The following is a 21,272-nucleotide window of genomic DNA, read 5'->3' as shown; positions in this document are numbered from 1 at the left end:
GTGATCCGCGAGGAGAAAAGGTTCTATGTTAGCAGCAATCTCATTGGCTGCATTACATATTAATACGTGGATTGGTGGAAGCAGAATTCGGTCCATCTCTAAGGCAGCGCCATCTCGTAGTGCGGAGACGGATGAGCGCTGCGCCTGCGCTGTTGTGGTTAGCGGGGCACGCTCTAGTGGGAAAGTTGTGTACGTGCTGACTACGCGGAACTATGTACACAACATCAACTATAGGCACTATACAATAATATTGGTTGTACCTGAAATGTGATGCATTTCAGTCATAAACTGGGCTATATATTCTGCTTGTCTACACTGCTGTGGTGAGCCATGATCCATTGTGCAACAGAAATAAACAAGTTAGTGGCTTGTGGTCAGTAAAAACTGTAAAACATCCTCCTTCCACAAACTATCAAAAATGTTTATGGGCTGCATAGATTCCCAGCAATTCACAATGAATAGCACTCCATTTCTTCTGCTGTGGTGTAAGTTTCTGTGAGCAAAAGGCAAGCACTTGCCATCTACCATCCACTTTTTGTTACGTTGCTGTGTCACTTGCGTTATGGCTCACGTCCACCCTGCAGTGTAATGGAGCACTAATGCATAAGTAAGCCAGCCATACTACTTGTTTTAATTACTGCTTGATTTTATGAAATGCCACTTCAGTTACTAGAGTCCAAGGTATCTTCCAACTACTGGTTATATGCTTGCCTAGAAAAATTGGTTCCTGGTGACTTGCCAGACCTGGAAGAAGGTGCCTGTAGTAATTTAGCATTCCAAAAAATCTGTGTAGTCCTCTGTATGTTTGCACTGTTGCCACACATCTGGAAAATGGTGAAAGACCGACTGATGAGACTACATATTTGAAAAATTGCACTTCTTGTTTCCTGAAAACAGTATTTGAATTATTTAAGACTATGCTGTACTCCTATAGGTGCTGAAAAAACTGCTGCAAGGGCTCACCAAGCTCGTGAACTGCAGGTGAAAATTGACTATATCATCCAAGTAACAATAGGAATGACAGCCCATGCAACACTTCACACATAAAACACTGCCATATCTGTGTGGTGTTTCTCAATCCAGAAGGCATGAATTTTTACAGGAAAAGCCCAAAATGCATTATTACAAAGGTTTTCGGTACATCCACTGGCACCAATGGAATTTGCAAAAGTGCCTTCACACAACTGATAATACTAAACATCTGAGCATGAGCAATAGCACTGACAAAGTCAGTCACATTAGGCACAGGGTATTGATCAGGAACTGTGTAAACATTGAGTGCCCTGTAATTCCCACATAATCATCAGGAGCCATCTTTCTTGTGCCTGCTATGTAGTAGGGATGCCCAATAACTACGTGATTTTGCTGCAATACCTGCTTTCAACAGTCCTCAAACTCTGTTTGTCCTGCCAGTAGCTTGTCTGGTGGAAGCCTCTTTCGCCAAGCTGCAACAGGTTGTCCAGCTAATATGCAAACATAGTGCACTGCTTAGTTGTGACACTTCCTGTCAGTAATGACCGGAAGAGTAGGCACTGGAGATTGTTGCAGTATGTAGACAAAAAGATTGCTGTCATTTACTATAGAAATGATTTCCATTGGTCAAAACACATTCTGACCCTCGGACAGCATCATGTGTAGTTTTCACACTGTTGTATTGGTACAATCGACTCTTCATTTATCAATAGGGATGATATGGTTGATAGATTGCCACTGTGGCTCACTGTAATTAAATGATGGTTCACTGTATCTGGTGACAGATGAAAATGAGAGTAAAACTCTGCATCGAGTATAGGGTTGGTGACATGGCGATAATAAATGTCCAAGTAGGCTCATATTGAAGACTCAAATCCAATGTCATTCTCTATTCACCATACATTTCAATGTCAGCCCCCTCTGCCAACACCTGCAGTGACAAATCTTGATGTGTTGCCACGACTGTGAGAATAACAGCTGGTAACTTAGAAAGCCATAGCACATGTAGTGACTGTTTGGGCAACATATCAAAACCAGCTTAAGTTCACAAAATTTGTGATGAGGATCTGTCATCTTGCTGCTAGTCATTAAAAGTTTTATGTAGCAGAAGCTCCAGTAACAATTTGTAGCAATGTACGAGTGTCTCCTTTACTCGTGTAGCCGTGTTGCAGTAGAGTGTTTTCTGTTTCATGTAGCATTGCTCCTTCTGAATATGCATTGGTGAATACATACTTGACTTCATTGGTGTACACTGTGTGTTGTTGAAAGATGCACTCTGTGTGCATGAACCACATTGGTGGGTAATTAGACCCGAATGACGGAAGTATGACATGACCAAAACAGGTTGTGGAATACGTGTCTTGCCAGTTTATATCAGTGACCACATGTGTGGCACAGCTGGAGATATGGTTTGTTCCATTTTGAACTGGCATTTGTGATATGTCCATAATATATATGGACACTGTGATATTCGCTATTTTTGGCTTAATTAAAACAGCAAATTCAGCCAGAAGGCAAATACTTGTTTATAAAGAATGATTAATATATAATAAGGCGTCGCATGGCGACGGTGGAATTTTCTAGATAATGTAATTCGTCGTCTTTGGGCGGCAATATAAACAGAAAAGTACGGATGGATATGCGATCCTTCACTATTTTGTTCGCTGGAGAACAAATGAAGCCTTGAGCACTAAAAAGACTTTTACTGTTTTTCTCGAGTAAGACGGACGCAGATTTGTGGAGGTCTGATCTAATTATTTTTACTAAATAAATAAAAACGTGTTCCGTCTAAGTTTTGAGTGAAGTGTAGGAAGAAGAACTGTTGTAACTTACCGTGACGAAGCACGAGCGACTCAAGAGGACAATGGCTATATAAAAGAGTGCTCAATGGACATGATATGGACATAAAAATCTACCGTCATTGTAGTATTAAGCTTAAGGTACGATATATGTTTTAGTTATAATAAATATTTGTTCTGGGAATACTGAATCATTTAGCAGTGCTCATTCCTATTATCTCCTCAGTATTATTTCCATTTTAATTATGCATTTTGCTAATATTACAGACTCCAAGATCAGCAGTCCAATGTGCGTGTTACCTTGATAAAAAGAAAACTGTTTTATCGTCTTCTTGCATCAGCTTTAATATTGAGTTTCTCTTTTGTGTGATGTTACAGTTGTTTTTGCGCCCTTAAGAACTTTCTGGTCCCTTAGGAAATTTTTTTGTCATAACAATAACTTCACAACCGGGTATGATCGTATCTACGATCATGAAGTAATTAGAAAGACGATAACACAACTTCTTAATCAATAGCACGCTAGTTGTGACTGCCTCAAGCCACGCGAAACCGCAAGTAAAAACTATTCACATCTCATAATGCAATATTTTATGACAATGGTCAATCCATGATTTTTACGCCAATTGTGATTGATAAAACAGTTAGTTAAATCTCAATTTCCAACTTTCCATCGAATAGCAACATCACTTCTATTTTGTAACATCACAACACACACACTTAGTTCCAAATCTCTCCTAGAGACAATCACTTAGGGCTTTTCTGTTACTTCAGCGGGAGCTACATTTATGCTTTGTACTAAGTTTCCACATGGAAATATGCATCCAAAACTATTCATACAATAATTTATGGATGTGCTACCCATGCCCTCATCTGCTCAGAAACAAATTTTATTTGTAGCAGGACACTGCCAAGGAGATGCTATTAGGTGGGCTAATAATGTAGCTAATGAGTGCAGTGATTTGCAAGAGTTCGAGGACAAGTTTCTAAAGATTTACTGCTGGGCAGAAATTCCGTGAGAATTGCTAGTAGATTTCTACATTGGTACCAAGTATCAACCAGACTGTGAATTCCGACAGAAGTGTATTAGGTATGTGGATAGAGATACGGCTTGTTTGCGGCAGTAATAGGTTGAATGTTGCTATTTTGTTTCTAGCATGAATTAGTGGCAACATGGCAAGACAGTTACTGAGAGTTATATGTATTTTCTAGAAAGTGCCAAGTGCTTGCATAGCAGCTACAGCAGATGGCCACATGTACAAACGATTCTGCAGGCAAATGCTAGTGCGGTGCAGGTGACTTGCGGAAGTGGCCGCAGCACAAAACAACACAACCGATGTCAGAGTAGAAGCTGTAGGAAAAACAATGGGGAATAGGGTATGACCCTTTCTCATGGGACCTATTAAACTAAGTCATGCCTTGCCTTGGGGTCAGCCAGAGAAGAAGAGGTCCCAGATTCCAATTGTTAGGCAAAGACTGGCAAGTGACAGTAACAGAGATTGTGCAAGCAAGGGGCTGATGACAGCAGGCAACAGTGACCTCGGTAGTGCAGAGGAATGAGTCATGGGAGGCATAGGCTCACTGCCTAGCCTGGCCAAGCATCGGACAGAGTGTCTAGTGACCTTGGCAGGCAAGGCAGGCAAGGGAGTGACTCGCAAAAAGCACGGGCAAAGAGGCATGACCAAAGAAACAGAATGTATAAATGCAGACCAAAGAGGTGGATGAAAATTTGTACCAAGGCAGGATACAAATCTAGGTCTCTTGCTCACTTCACAGATATGCTAACCGCTATGCCACCCTGGCACAGTGGCTTTGCACAACTTCACAGATTACCCTAGCATGTCTCTCTTCTCAATCCAATTCCTATTCATATTCCCCCTAAACTTGAACAGCATTTCAGAGGCTCTCCAACTATATTGGAATAGCACCTGAGCATCAAACAAAATGGGGAATCCAGCCTGAAACCCAGGCGAAGGTGCTTTTAATCAAATGAGACTATGTGATTCCAGAGACATTTTCAAATCTCAAATATCTGTGATGTACATATGCAGACTGAAGCATTGGATAAAAATTTGTATGCAGGTCGTGATTTGAACCCAGGACTCCTGCTCACTAGGTAGGTGCTAGAGCTGCTGTGTCACCCAGGCACAGTGGCTTTGCAAAACTGCATGGACTACCATAGCATGCCTCATTTTCATCTGTTGCTTCGGTCTGCATATATACATCATAGGTGTTTGGTTGGTTGGTTGGTTTGGGGAAGGAGACCAGACAGCGTGGTCATCGGTCTCATCGGATTAGGGAAGGATGGGAAAGGAAGTCGGCCGTGCCCTTTCAGAGGAACCATCCCGGCATTTGCCTGGAGCGATTTAGGGAAATCACGGAAAACCTAAATCAGGATGGCCGGATGCGGGATCGAACCGTCGTCCTCCCGAATGTGAGTCCAGTGTCTAACCACTGCGCCACCCTGCTCGGTCCATAGGTGTTTGAGACTTGAAAACATCTCTGGAATTGTATAGTCTCATTTGATTAAAAGCACTTATACCTGGGTTTCAGACAAGATCCTCCATTTTTTTCAATGGCGCTGTGCTGTTGTAGTACACTTGGAGAGCCTCTGTTTAGGGTGATCATAAAGTGAGCTGAGGCATGAATGGGAATTTGGGACAAGAAGGGATGCCGCTAGTGTAGTCTGTGCAGCTGCACACAGCCACTGTGTCAGGATGGCGTAGTGGTTGGCGCATCTGCCCAGTGAGCAGGAGATGTGGGTATGAATCCTGGCCTTGGTACAAATTGTCATCTGTCAGTTCAGTGTTTATATACACATAACAGACGTTTGAGATTTCAAAAGATCTCTGGAACCATATAGCCTCATTTGGGTAGAAACATGAGTTACAGCAACCGTGATCTGCTTAATGATAGAAGCACAATACACAACAGTGGTTTTGTGCAACTGTTTGAAGAACCTGAATGACCATAACAGCAAGAGTAACATATTCACTGAACAAGAAAGTAGGGAAGCTGTTGATGGCAAAAAAGCCTATTAAATAAATGATATTTCACATTCCTCTGAAATGCGAGCTAGAGAACTCAAACAAGCAGTGGCACTAACAAGCACAAGGGTGCCTTGGGAGAAAAGTAATGTTATTTATAAATTCAGATTCGAAGGAAATTCTGAGTATAAACTGCCCTTGTGGCTGGCTAAGTATTCTGCAGAGCTATTGTACTGCAAGACTGAGTGGCATGAAGCCCAGTGAATTTGTGACCTTTTACTTCATGTCAGAATGATTAGAGTGTGTAAATGTCTATCACCAGGAAGAGTAAAGAAAGAGAATTTCATAGTAGTGTCAGAGTTTAAAATCAAAGCCCTAATTAATTATGTGTGTGATAAGAAAGAGCCAGTATGCATATCAGTTGATGTAAACTCCACTGTAAAAGTAGTAATAGGAGGTTTGGACAGTGGTTTGTACATTTTCATGATTTAACAGGAATATTTTTCAGTGTTGCCAAATGAAGTAGACAGGGTTGTGTTTCTGGTGTCAAATCTGAAAATTTGTGGAGCTACAGAGCAGGTGTCCAAAACAACACACCACACTCATGTAATTCAAGGATGCTGTCATAGAACACATGCTTTTGCTCACTCCTGGATTCACTGTCAACCTGATTATTTGGGGTCAACATTTTTAATTTAATTAGTTAGAGGTAAATTTTGAACTGGGTTGTTATTTTCTATGGTATGTAGTTAGGTATATTAAAAAACCAGACACAAGGTAACATTCCGAAGTGTCTGTAAACAATCTTGGTGAAACTCAGCATGTGTGTAGACAGTACAAAATAAAGCACTACATACTTTTTTATTTGTGCTTAATTTCACTTTTAAGAGGTAAAACACACTCCAAAACGTAATTTGGCATATTAGATGTGGAGGAAATATCTTTGAAACTATGATGCATAAAAAATGTTTCTCATGTAAAAGTTGATATGTAATTAATGATTTTGAAAACTGTATAACTGAATTTTGTAATAATTTGAAATTCTGCAAAACACCCCACCATACTAATTAATTTTGAAAAATGAAAACTTCTGTTACAGCATAAATGAAAACAGCTTTCCAGCTACATACGGCCACATATAACAAAGCTGGCTTCAGAGATATCATCTTTGAAAAATAAGCTGTACACAATGTGCTGTCAGAGTATTTTCAGTGTGCCTAGTTAAAATATTGAAACATTCATTATTAGTCTAGTTGGTGATTTTGTTTACATTTGTTTCCTGTTTCAAACAGTTATTTTATGTTTTACCTTTTTTTTCTTTTTTAGTTTACCATTTCACATACATGTATTTTATTAATTGAAAATAGTAACTAACTCTTTATTATGATAAAAAATCATTACAATAATGATAATCTGTAAATAAATGTTTAAAACATACCTTTTTCTTACGCCATGTAAATAAAAAGAACAAAATTTCTTCATATAATACACATGACAGAGAACACAACATGAAACAAAATTCTGGAGGCTTTCATATTGACATGGGTGATCCGCTAAATATGCTGATTTGTATCAGGCATATCTCAGCACACTGGTAAGCCTTGGACAAAAGAATTAATTATGTCTTAGTGGCTGCAGCTTGAATATATTGTTTCTGAAGTGGAGACTGACATCATAATCATTCAATAGAGCTAGATCTGAAAATCTTCTCACAAAATTCTTCCAACACTGAAAGCCATATACATCTCACGATTGTACCTGTGCCATAAGCCCTTTGTGATCAGCATGAGAACAAGTTCCTTTTCATAGTTATAAAATAAACTAATAGGGAGACCAGACCAAGAATTTGAGAATATGTTTCTGAAGCACCAAATGTCCTTGTGACAGTAACAAAATCTGATAAGCAAATGTCTGACAAGGTCAAAAGGTATATGAAAGGTGTTTTCTTTCCTAGTGAGAGGGAAAAATCTGTATTATTATTAGATTCTTGAGGCTGTCATCATGGAAGAACCACATAGTGCACCATACCTGAGAACAAGAAACTTGTTCATCTGGTGGTCCCAAAGGACTCAACAGCACAGGTGCTGTCATGAGATGTATACAGCTTTCGATGTTGGAAAGACTTTGTGAGAAGATTTTCAGATCTAATTCTTCTCAATGATTTTGAAATCAATCTCCAATTGAGAAACATAAATACTGAATTCTTTTCTCCAAGGCTTCATGGTGTGGGTTCCTGGTATCATGTCCTAGTTCATGAACCACAGGCAACGTACGAGTGGCCAAGTAAGTGGTCCTGACAGTCAGGATACCAGTTTCTTTGGAATAAGGTTGGGCATCTCCGACATATTCCGAGTCGTGGCCACTTTTGTGCTCAGACGGCAAAGACTACCAAATCCACCGGTTAGTCCCTCAACCGTTAGGGGTAAAACTCAATGGGACCCGGGGCAAGTAAGGCTAGCAACCTGCTTCCCTGGTACTATAAATATGATGCTGGCAACAATCAGAGCAAAATGCCTCGGACCTTTGGAGGTGACGGAGTCCCACCTCTAATTGACAAACCAGGGACTCCTAAGATACGACTCGGCAAATGAATGGTAACGAGATGGGGAGCTATACATATCAATGGGGGATACTCTGGGAAGAAGGTAGAGCTGGCAGAGGCTGCAAGTAAGATGGGGTTGGACGTTTTAGCTGTTAGTGACATTCGGGTAACGGGTGAGAAAGAAGAGGAAGTGGGAGAATACAAGGTCTACCTGTCAGGAGTCAAAGCAGGAATAGCACAATGGGGTGTAGGGCTTTTCATCAGGAAAGAAATGGAACCCAGTGTAGTTGCAATAAGGTATGTAAACGAACGACTGATGTGGATAGATTTGACAGTGTCTAGCAAGAAAATTAGGATTGTGTCAGTATATTCGCATTGGGAAGGGACAGATCAAGATAAGATGGATAGTTTTTATGGTGCACTCAGTGATGTAGTTGTTAGAGTAAAGGACAAGGACAGTGTTCTGCTCATGGGTGATTTTAATGCCAGGATTGGAAATCGAGCAGAAGGGTATGAAAAGGTTATGGGTAAATTTGGAGAGGATATGGAGGCCAACAGGAATGGGAAACAGGTCTTGGATTTCTGTGCCAGTATGGGCTTAGTAATCACAAACTCTTTTTTAAACATAAGAACATTCACCGGTATACTTTGGAAGGCAGGGGAACCAGATCTATCATTGACTATATAATAACAGATCAGGAATTCAGGAAGGCTGTGAGGGACACACGTGTATTCAGGGGATTCTTTGATGACACTGATCACTATTTAATCTGCAGTGAAATTGGTATTGTGAGGCCGAAAGTGCAGGAAGTCAGGTCCATGTGTAGGAGGATAAGAGTGGAGAAACTTCAGGATAAGGAAATCAGACACAAGTGCAAAACAGTGATCTCAGAAAGGTACCAGTTAGTTAAATGTAGTAAACTGCAGTCACTGGAAAAGGAATGGACAAGGTACAGGGACACAGTACTAGAATGTCTTGGAACAGTAGTGTGTAAAGGTAGGATGAAGCAAACAACTTGGTGGAATGACACAGTCAAGGCAGCCTGTAAAAGGAAAAAGAAGGCATATCAAAAATGGCTACATACTAGAACTCAGGTAGACAGAGAAAGTTATGTTGAAGAAAGAAACAAAGCCAAACAGATAATTACATCATCCAAGAAGAAATCTTGGGAAGACTTTGGAAACAGGTTGGAGACCTTGGGTCAAGCTGCTGGAAAACCATTCTGGAGTGTAATTAGCAGTCTTCGAAAGGGAGGTAAGAAGGAAATGACAAATATTTTGGACAGGTCAGGAAAACGGCTGGTGAATCCTGTTGATGCCTTGGGCAGATGGAGGGAATATTTTGAAGAGTTGCTCAATGTAGGTGAAAATACGATCAGTAATGTTTCAGATTTCGATGTACAATGGGACAGGAATGATGATGGAAATAGTATCACATTTGAGGAAATGGAGAAAATGGTCAGTAGATTGCAGTGCAATAAAGCAGCTGGGGTGGATGAAATTAAGTCGGAACTCATCAAATACAGTGGAATGTCAGGTCTTAAATGGCTACACAGGATAATTGAAATGGCGTGGGAGTTGGGACAGGTTCCCTCAGACTGGACGAAAACAGTAATCACACCAATCTTTAAACATGGAAACAGAAAAGATTGTAACAACTACAGAGATATCTCTTTGATCAGCGTTGTGGGTAAAATCTTTTCAGGCATTGTTGAAAGGAAAGTGTGAGTATTAGTTGAGGACAAATTGGATGAAAATCAGTGTGGGTTTAGGCCTCTTAGAGGTTGTCAGGACCAGATCTTTAGCTTTCGGCAAATAATGGAGAAGTGTTATGAGTGGAACAGGGAATTGTATCTATGCTTTATAGATCTAGAAAAGGCATATGACTGGGTTCCTAGGAGGAAGTTATTGTCTGTTCTATGACATTATGGAATAGGAGGCAAACTTTTGCAAGCAATTAAAGGTCTTTACATGGATAGTCAGGCAGCAGTTAGAGTTGACGGTAAATTGAGTTCATGGTTTAGAGTAGTTTCAGGAGTAAGACAAGGCTGCAACCAGTCTCCACTGTTGTTCATATTATTTATGGATCATATGTTGAAAACAATAGACTGGCTGGGTGAGATTAAGATAGGTGAACACAAAATACGCAGTCTCACATATGCGGATGACTTAGTTGTGATGGCAGATTCTACTGAAAGCTTACAAAGTAATATTTCAGAGCTAGATCAGAAATGTAAGGACTATGGTATGAAGATTAGCATCTACAAAACAAAAGTAATGTCAGTGGGAAAGAGATATAAACGTATTGAGTGCCAAATAGGAGGAACAAAGTTAGAACAGGTGGACGGTTTCAAGTACTTAGGATGCATATTCTCACAGGATGGCAACATAGTGAAAGAACTGGAAGCGAGGTGTGGCAAAGCTAATGCAGTGAGCACTCAGCTACGATCCACTCTCTTCTGCAAGAAGGAAGTCAGTACCAAGACTAAGTTATCTGTGCACCGTTCTATCTTTCGACCAACTTTGTTGTATGGGGGCGAAAGTTGGGTGGATTCAGGTTACCTTATCAATAAGGTTGAAGTTACAGATGTGAAAGTAGTTAGGATGATTGCAGGTACTAGTAGATGGGAACAATGGCAGGAGGGTGTGCACAATGAGGAAATCAAAGAAAAGCTGGGAATGAACTCTATAGATGTAGCAGTCAGGGCGAACAGGCTTAGATGGTGGGGTCATGTTACACGCATGGGAGAAGCAAGGTTACCCAAGAGACTCATGGGTTCAGCAGTAGAGGGTAGGAGGAGTCGGGGTAGACCAAGGAGAAGGTACCTGGATTTGGTTAAGAACGATTTTGAAGTAATAGGCTTAACATCAGAAGAGGCACCAATGTTAGCCCGGGTTCGATTCCCGGCGGGGTCAGGGATTTTCTCTGCCTCGTGATGGCTGGGTGTTGTGTGCTGTCCTTAGGTTAGTTAGGTTTAAGTAGTTCTAAGTTCTAGGGGACTGATGACCATAGATGTTAAGTCCCATAGTGCTCAGAGCCATTTGAACCATTTTTTTGAACCAATGTTAGCACTGAATAGGGGATCATGGAGGAATTTTATAAGGGGGACTATGCTCCAGACTGAATGCTGAAAGGCATAATCAGTCTTAAATGATGATGATGAAGGCTTAACAACGTGCTGAAACGTGCATGAGACAAATCAGGATATTTAGAGAATCACCCATGACAGTAAGAAATCCTGCTGAATTTTGTTTAATGTTCTGTTCTTTGTCATGTGTATTATGTGAATAAATTTCATTTATTTTATGTGCATGGTGTAACAAGATATTACGTTTTAAGGACTTATTTACAGAGCATCATTATTGTAAATGATTTTCTATCATAATAATTTGTTAGCTATTATTTTCAGTTAACAAAATACATGTATGTGAAATGGTAAATTAAGAACAAAAATGAATGTAAAACATCAAATAGTAATTTAAAACATGAAACAAATGTAAATAAAATCAGCAGCTAGATTAACTGTGCACCTTTAGATACTTTAATTAGGGACACTGTGCACAGCTTATTTTCCAAAAATGGTATTTCATCTGAAATAACTTGCATAAAAATTCAATCAGATCTCAATAAGATTTAAACGTGGTGCAAAGATTGGTAACTTGTTACAAATGTTCAGAAATGTAAAAGTTTGCATTTCACAAAACAAAAAACTGTAGTATCTTATGACTACAATATCAATGAGTCACTGTTGGAATCGGCCAACTTGTACAAATACCTGGTTGTAACTCTTTCTAGGGATATGAAATGTAATGATCATATAGTTTAAGCTGTGGGTAAAACCAGTGGTAGACTTCAGTTTATTGATAGAATATTGGGGAAGTCCAATCAGTCTACAGAGGAGATTGCTTACAAATCACTCGTGTGACTGATTCTAGAATACTGCTCAAGAGTGTGGGACCCGTACCAGATAGAACTAACAGGGGATTTTGAACGTATACAGAGCAGGGCAGCACAAATGGTCACAGGTTTGTTTAGCCCATGGGAGAGTGTCAGAGATATACTGAAGGAACTGAACTGGAAGACTCTTGAAGATAGACGTAAACTATCCCAAGAAAGTCTATTAACAAAATTTCAAGAACCAGCTTTTAATGATTACTGTGGGAATATGTTACAACCTGCTGTGTATTGCTCACATAGGGATCATGAGAAGAAGATTAGAATAATTACTGCAAGCACAGAGGCATTCAAACTATCATTCTTCCCACACTCCTTCGATGAATGGAACAGGAAGAATGCCTAATAACTGGTGCAATGGGACGTACCCTCTGCCATGCACATCACAGTGGTTTGCAGAGTATAGATGTAGATGTAGGTGAAAATTCACAATAGTTTTAAAATCAATGGGAGTGGGTGAGACATGGCAGTAATGTTAGTGTCCATTGTCAGTGCTCCTTCTTGTCCACAACTGTGTAATTAAAATAATTAAAGACAGCATGAGCAAGTAATGGCATACACAGTTGCAGAGAGAATTTTATGATACTAAAGTAGGTGCAACCTGCAATTTGGTGCATTTAACAGCTCACAAGATATTTACATTATAATTTGGCTGGTCGATCTTAGTTCACGGGTGCTCGAAGTGGGTGGCCTCCAACAGTGCCATCATGTGGGGTGGTTTTGGCTGAAACGAAAGTCATTGGTACGTTGGAGCAGCCACTGGTTCTGGATAGTTCAAATTCTGGTGGATGGATACAAAATGTGTCCTAAACCAAAAATACTGCACAGTTTGCAGCAAAAGACGCCCCATCTTTCTGAATAGTTGGATACATTCACAGTAACATAAAATGTCAGAGACAAAACAGAGCCTCCTAATGTTATGGATTCTTATAGTTAGGAGGTCTTTTCTTGAAGATATTGACAGGAGGTATTACAGTAGCAAAAACATTCAAAATAATTAAAGTTGTCAGCACAGTGGTTATCAAACTTTTTTGCCCGAGAGTCAATACTGACATTCTGAGGTGTCTCTTCAGGCTGCATATTTACCGATGTTCCTATTAATATGTTTTGAACTGTCAATAGGCCAGCTATAGCAAGGAGATAGTAAGTTGGCTGACACTCCCGAAAATTCAAGTACTGGTTGTTAAAAGTTGCCACCAATCAGAACAGTTTGTATCAACTGTTCTCTATTTGAGACTGCTGCCACCTTCAGCAGTCCCAAAATTGTGACACTGTAATACTGTAATTGCCTGATGAAGTGTTGTTGTTGTTGTTGTTGTTGTTGTTGTGTGTGTGTGTGTGTGTGTGTGTGTGTGTGTGTGTGTGTGTGTGTAATTGATTGATAACAGCAATTGTACTTATATTTAAATACATTATGCAATATGGGACACAATCACAAATATTTACTGTTTTGTGTTTTGAATATCATTTTTCTTCATCTCATTGTGTTGTATTACAACAACCTTAAATTAATTTGATAGTCATTGCTACAAATATGTCCTCATTTGAAGATGACCATCACTATAATGAGCATTCACAAACATGTTACTTCTATTTGAAATTTATACCATAGCAGCTGATCGATATGAAGTACGCGTGCATGTGAGTTGTCAGCACCGTAAGACAAACAATAAATCATTGCCAATGTCACTTCTTCTGTCAGCACCTGGAATTCTTCGAGCAGAGCTGTGGTAAGATTCATTAACTGAGAGGGATAAGAAGAACATCAAAGAGGAACTTCTGTGGGATTTCATCTGCCGTGTGAGACAGATAAGGCTCTAAACTGAGGACAGGAGTGTGAATATGCAAGGTGAACCTCAGGAACAGCGGAATTCTGGAGCTTGTGATCCGTTTAATTGAAAACCATATGATCTTGCTTTACTATCTTATTATTTTTAGTATTTTGTATTCTGTACTGTACTTTTATTTATTATGTTGCATTTTAATTATACTGCATATCTAAGCCCTGGACACGTAAAGTAAATAAATAAATCTTGTAATCCCACAGTGCCCGTTCTAATTGCCCCTTTGCTCCCAAGGTAAGCGTAAACTTTACATAGCTGAAAACTGAATTCACCAACGTCAATTGAAATTAAGTTCATCTTAAAATATTACTGTTTCTGCAAGTATTTTTGTTTGTTGCGGAACAGCAAAGTTGCGCTGTTAATAAGGCCTCAATGTTAGTTAACTTTTTTGGATATGGATGTTGATTGCTAGGTGGATAAATATGGCCGACAACAGCGCATTTTGCGAGCATTGGGTTAGCATGATATCTTCATCGACCTGATGGGGCAAGAGATAGAACACACCATTGTTTAGTAGAATGCGATTGGGGTCAGGAGCGATGGAAACGATCCCACGGCTATCAAAGAAGTTGTTTTTGAGCACAGTACATAAATAATGTTGTCGAGGGTCAAGTCACGTAGGAAGTGAATTTTTTGGTGTTTGTTAGTATTCTTAAAATTCTCGACGACTTACAACTTTTGCCATTCGCAATGATATTGCTACGATGCAAGTGAGTGAGTATCTTTACTTTTCCTTCTTGTGCTGTTTCAAGTGTAATCGCTGATGACCATTTGGTTGCGACAAATAAGGAATGCAGTCACTTTGTGTTCATTGTGAATGTGCCAGCATTTCTAAAACTATCCTGGCTGTGTGTTGTATCAAGACCTACATTGCCGGTACAGTTTCAAAAGCAACAGAATGGCGGACGATTGTTATTGTGCCTACTGGTGCAATTAACTTACCTCGCGTATTGGCAGCCGGCCATTGTGGCCGAGCAGTTCTAGGCGCTACAGTCTGGAACCTCGCTGCTGCTACGGTCGCAGGTTTGAATCCTGCCTTGGGCATGGATGTGTGTGATGTCCTTAGGTTAGTTAGCTTTAAGTAGTTCTAAGTTCTAGGGGACTGATGATCTCAGATGTTAAGTCCCATAGTGCTCAGAGCCATTTGAACCATTTTTGCATATTGGCAGTTTTGGTTTGAGAGGCGCAAGTTATCTCCACGAGTGCACTGTGAATACTGATCAACGCAGCTTGTACCACGGGGGTGAAAGCTATATGGGCAAAGAGGCAACAAGCCACGTAGTTCCATTCCAGACCACTAGAAGCCCTAGGGGTCAGACGAAGCATGAATTGAGCAATGAGAGCTGTGTAAACTCCAATGGTTATTGTTTTGAAATATTCTATCGTCTTGCTCTGCACTGAAGTCTGTGATCCTCGGTTACAGTCGTCTTTGTATTTGTTTCATATTTACATAGTACTCATTTTCATTATAAACAGGTTTGTTACTTTAAATTCATAAAGCTCACCATGGAACTGAAGAAATTTCCTGCTGAAAAATGTCCACAATTAATTGTAGGGTAAGACATTTAATTTTTCATTAAATAATCTTGTAGCTTATAAATGAAATGCATTCTCTTCGATTGTGAATTAAGCAGTGTGGTTTCCATTTGTTTATTTAAATAACTTTGATATGTCTGTAGTAGTTTTATTTAATGAAGACGTTTACGTTTTTTTCAGAATATTCAACACAACAGATTGACATTGAAATACTCCTGCAAGTTCCCCGGCTGTTCATCTGGCTATTACGTGGGTTCAACGGAGGAAATTTGCAACAAGCATTTCTACAGGTTTCCAAAACAACCTCAAGAGTTGCTTCTAAAGTGGAAGAGTGTTTGTAAACTGTCACCAGATGTGAACTGTGCATCTTATTTTGTTTGTGAAGAGCATTTTTTCGAAGAAGGGGTGTGTTTCCAAAACATGTGACAGGTGTTCCTTGTGGAATTGCCAAAATCGGTAGTGAATCAGGTGACACTGTTGTTAATAGTGAATTGGGCCTACCAAGCAGTAGTGGTGCTATGGCAACTGTTAATTTTGCAGCTGCTAATACCAGAAGTGAAACTGGTGTTAATGATCTACAAAGCCTTAGTTGTACTGTGGCAAGTAGTTCTCATGTAGGTGTTTGTACCAGAAGTGGATCAGGTGAAACTGGTGTTAATAGTGAATTAGACTTACCAAGCACTAGTGGTACCATGGAAAATCTTTATTATACAGGTGCCAATACCAGAGGTGAAACTGGTGTTAGAGAATTACCTAGCACTGGTTGTGCTGAGCAGAGTAATTCATTGAGTGATGCAGCTCTTAAATTTTTTATCTTCCCTCAAAATGAATCTGCAGATAGTGAGTACACATTCTTATCTGAAACATTTTGTAATGAGGAAAGCTACATCATGAAAAATCAGAACTGAAAGCACTTAAAGATTTATATGACAGCAATACTTTCTCTGTCATATAATCTAATTTAAACTCTGTTGCCAAAGATTTCATAAACAGCCAATTACGAAATGCTCATCGATCAGCAAATGCAAGGCGATGGACACCCAAGGACAAAGTATTTGCTTTATCCTTATACAAACGAAGTCCCCGCCTATACAAATATTTGTCAGTTCATTTTTATCTTCCTTCTGTGAGGTATCTGAAATGTCTGTTGTCTTCTATACCTTTTGAACTAGGATTGAATACTTCAGTCATGAATGTAATGAAAGCAGAAGTTGAAGTAATGAACAACAGTGACAAATATTGTGCTTTGTTGTTTGATGAAATGTCTTTAGAAAGAGGGTTGTATTATAATGCAAGTAAACAAGAAATTTCAGGGTTGCAAGATTTAGGGCATTTAGGGAGATTAAATGTTCATGCAAACCATGCATTAGTTTTCATGGTTAGAGGCATACTTAAAAGCTGGAAGCAGGTTGTTGCTTATTATTTCACTCACAACTCAGTTTCAAGTATCACTTTAAAAAGTCTTATTGCCTATGCCATAAGGCAATTGCAAGAAATAGGGCTAAAGGTTGTTTTTACAGTTGGTGACCAGGGTGCAACCAACCAGAGAGCACTGAAGGAACTCTGTTGTGAGAAATCTGCTGAGTCCAGTCCATTTCATTTTGTAGTCAGAGATGAACCTATTGCAGTCATTTATGATGTCCCACATCTATTAAAAAATACTAGAAATGCTCTACTAGGAAATAAAATACAGTTTGGGTTTAAAAAAGAGGCCACTTTTGAATATATTCACAGGGCTTTTCTTCTGGATCAGCAAAAGATGTTTAAGACATTGCCAAAACTACATAGGAATCATTTTGAATTAAAGGATTCTTTTACTAAAATGAAAGTCAAGGTAGCTGCAGCCCAGCTTAGTCATACAGTTGCTGCAGTTATTGAAACTTATGTGGCATTTAATAGCTTACCTGCTGACGCAATATACACTGCAGAATTTGTTGACAAGATGGATTGTTTATTTGATTCACTGAACAGTTCCTATTGTTATCCACAATATGGCAAGTCTTATAAGTGTGCCCTCTCTGCAGAGTCCCCACATATTGAAATGTGGTACAGTCTGTTAAAGGAAATTGAAAATTGGAAAGTGTTGGAGCTAGGCACAGGAAGAGATAAGACAAATATGTTCAGTTTCGTAAGTGTGTGGCAAACTACAATAAGGTCACTGATGTTCATTTGGAACAGATATTTAAAAAAAAATGGCTTTAATTTTTTAAGCATGGGGGCTTTCAATCAAGACCCAGTGGAGAATGTATTTTGTTGTGTGAGGCAGCATGGTGTTGCAAACACCAACCCACCTTGCTTTCAGTTCAGAGCAGCATTGAAAACAGTTATAGTCAATAACATGTCCTTACCTACAAAGTCACTAGGTAATTGTGAGGATGATAGATGCATGCCATTAAGCAATTTAAGGCAATTTTTGGGAGCTAGTGATGACAACTTTCTTGACTCCACAACAGACCATTCCATTATGGATCAAAGTGCTTTATATTGTGCCCTTGCTGATAAGGAAGCTGCTGCTGGTAGTGGTGGGGCTGATGTAAGAAATGACAGACAAGCACTAGCATATGTAGCTCGTTACATTCTACGAAAGATGGGTGTAACACCTGAAACCAACTGTATTGACTGTAAAACAACTCTGTTCTCACCAACACCCACAGAGCATCATTCATTTACAAGTTTCAAAGAATACAATGCTTTAGACCCAAAATTATCGTTGTTAGTGACAGCTTAATGTCCTTTGTAGCAAATGTTCATAGTCAGTTGTATGCATTCTTAGATAAATGTGAACACCAGGAACAATTGGAGAATACATTCTATTCACTGTTTAAGTTTCCACAGGAAACAACATTTTGCAAGGCCCATTTTTCTGAACAGTATATTTTGAGACAATGTGTACCTCTATTGATTTACAAGTATGTGAAAGATCGGAAACACACCATCAGTAATAAAAGACTTGATATTGTTAAAGACAAATTCAGTAAACGGTTTAAAGCTTTATAACAGTTAAAATAAAATTTTTCTTGTGTGCTTGAGAAATAAAAAGTAAGTTTTGTTTTCATTTCACTGTTTTTATCCACCTTTCCTGCTTTTGGTACTTGGTATTGATGTTTTCTTTTTTGTGTTGAAGCATTTACAATAGTAAGATGTAGGAACCTTTTTACGAAATTAATGGTCAGTAGTGCAAGTTTGCTGGGCATTTACTCAGAACTTACAGTCCTGAAACAAAGTTGTAACAAATTTTAGAATTCTTCATTAATTAATACTGTGATAAATATTTCTTAATTGAACCTCTTTAAGTGCTGCTTATTCTCTTAATAATAGGCTTTTTTTCTCCTCAGCTTGTATGACGTAAAAATTATGAAATTATTCAGGAATATTTGTAGTCCAGTTTAGCTGCTACAATGTTGTTTTTCTTTTGCTTCAATTATTTACGCCACAAGCTTGTTTCGTCTTACTCTCAGTTTCAGGTGTTGCATCTAGTTCTTATGAGCCATAAAACATGCTGGAGCTTTTACATGTTGATAGATGACAATATAAGCATGTCAATTTAAAAGTATATTTTTAACGTTTGCGCCTGACAGTCGCTGCTCCTATCACGTTTTCTTGTCTGTCAGACGCAAACGTCAAAAATAGATTGAAAATATTACTGAACAGGTTTCTCTCTGCTGAAGTACAGTGTGCTATAGCTGTGTTTCATTTATTTTATTATGATGCCAGCCAAAGTAATTACATTGCACGCCCAGAAAAATAAGGTAATACAGTTAAAAGAAAAATAAAAACCTACAACGTAAGTAAACTAGGGGGGGGGATACAACCCGCAATGTTTTCGTGTTTTAGTTCATCTCCATACCACTTGAGGCGCTGCTGTCAGTCTGTCTTTCCCACTTTTAACACGGGAGTTGCATTTATCTTTTTTCTTGTTCTGTGGCTTGTACTTCTGCCAGTGCTGCAACGATACAACGAATGTACGAAATTGGAGGACACTGTATGCCAACAATATATCAAGATTTTACCAGCTGTGTCTGTGATTTATTTTCGAGGGTAGCCACTTCCTCAGAGATTATTTTTGCAGTTCCCCCGTACTCCGAATTCACAGGCTTGTGGACAACGTGCAGTTAGCTGTCCTGTGGGTAAATCAGGTAAGTTTGAGAAGTGCGGATGGTACATTTGGACTTCAAATTTGCAGAAACACGAAGGTAGGTCCACTAAACACTTGATGCACGCAGCTCTGTTAGACCAGAGAAGTCGACATATTATACATTGCTAGTTAAGAGTTTCCGCTGTCGGCCGGCCGGGGTGGCCGAGCGGTTCTAGGCGCTACGGTCTGGTACCGCTGTGTTCGAATCCTGCCTTGGGCATGAATGTGTGCGATGTTCTTAGGTTAGTTAGGTTTAAGTAGTTCTAAGTTCTAGGGGACTGATAACCACAGAAGTTAAGTCCCATAGTGCTCAGAGCCATTTGAACCATTTTTTTTCTGCTGTCGTTATTTCCTCTTGTTGCATATCAGTGTGTTTTAATTTGATGAGATGAGAAATGCAACGAGACAAATTCACTTAAACATATGAGAGGGAAGAGCAAATAGGTTACACATGAAGTGGCACAATAGTTGATTTATGAAGATGATCTAAAGATGGCAGTTTCAATTGCCAGAACTAGTTGTACATATATGTTGCCCTCTGTCCAAACAAAACTTCTCCTCTAAGTCGATTACATTTTTCAAACATCCATTTAATGACACTACCTTGCGTAACAAAGAGGAAGATTATTTCACTTGCATTTATTATGCAGTTTTAATTATTTGGTCAAATGAATACGAAAAAATCATTTAATTTCGAGAAGTGTTAAAAGTAAAAACAAAGGCTAATTATTTGTCCTGATAATATTTCGATAACGTGAATTAATGAAATTATTATTTTGGTGTGTCAAGGATAGGAAGCAGCTATGAACTTTACGTTAATCAAATTTACATAGTCCAGTTATCTGGGGATTAATCCCAGAGGATATTAATGTGAAAAATGTTATTTGCCAGTTCAGAAGAAAACGAGACAACGTTTTTTTTTTTTTTTTTTTGAGTGTTTGTTTGTGAATCAATAGCACCAGTCTCTGGGCAACGTAGCAGATCAGTAATTGAATTCTGATTTTTGAAAGTGATTACAGGAAAGACTTCTTTTTTTTTAACCTTATTCTTCCTCAAATTAGCCGAACTTGCAGATATACAAGAAATAACGACATGCAGTTATAGAAATAATTTGCTGAAAATAGGAAGTCTGGTACACTTACAACTACAAGGAAGGCTCCACTTCAGAGTTCAATCATCGTCAAAATTAAAATTTGTTAACCTACAGGAACAGGACATACCGGAAATGTAATGGTACAGCCAGTAATTAAAGCCATGCAGTTCTTTTCTTCAGATTTTTCCATTATTTTTGTTATTACATAAGTGAATCAACTTTTATACTCCCTTACTACATTCGCTTCCATCACCAAAAACATGACAATGGAAAGAGCTGTTCTGAATTACGTTAAACTTTGGTGAAAGCGAGTCATGTTCAGAGCAGACCTGATTACAGAAATGCAACGTAGCCCCAGTTTGGACTCTTAGTGTCTTTCACATTGCTAGTGTGAAGTAAGCAGTTGCGAATG

The sequence above is a fragment of the Schistocerca piceifrons genome, chromosome 10, assembly GCF_021461385.2.
Source record: "Schistocerca piceifrons isolate TAMUIC-IGC-003096 chromosome 10, iqSchPice1.1, whole genome shotgun sequence".
In the NCBI taxonomy this organism is placed as follows: domain Eukaryota; kingdom Metazoa; phylum Arthropoda; class Insecta; order Orthoptera; family Acrididae; genus Schistocerca; species Schistocerca piceifrons.
This window is presented reverse-complemented; position numbering follows the sequence as displayed.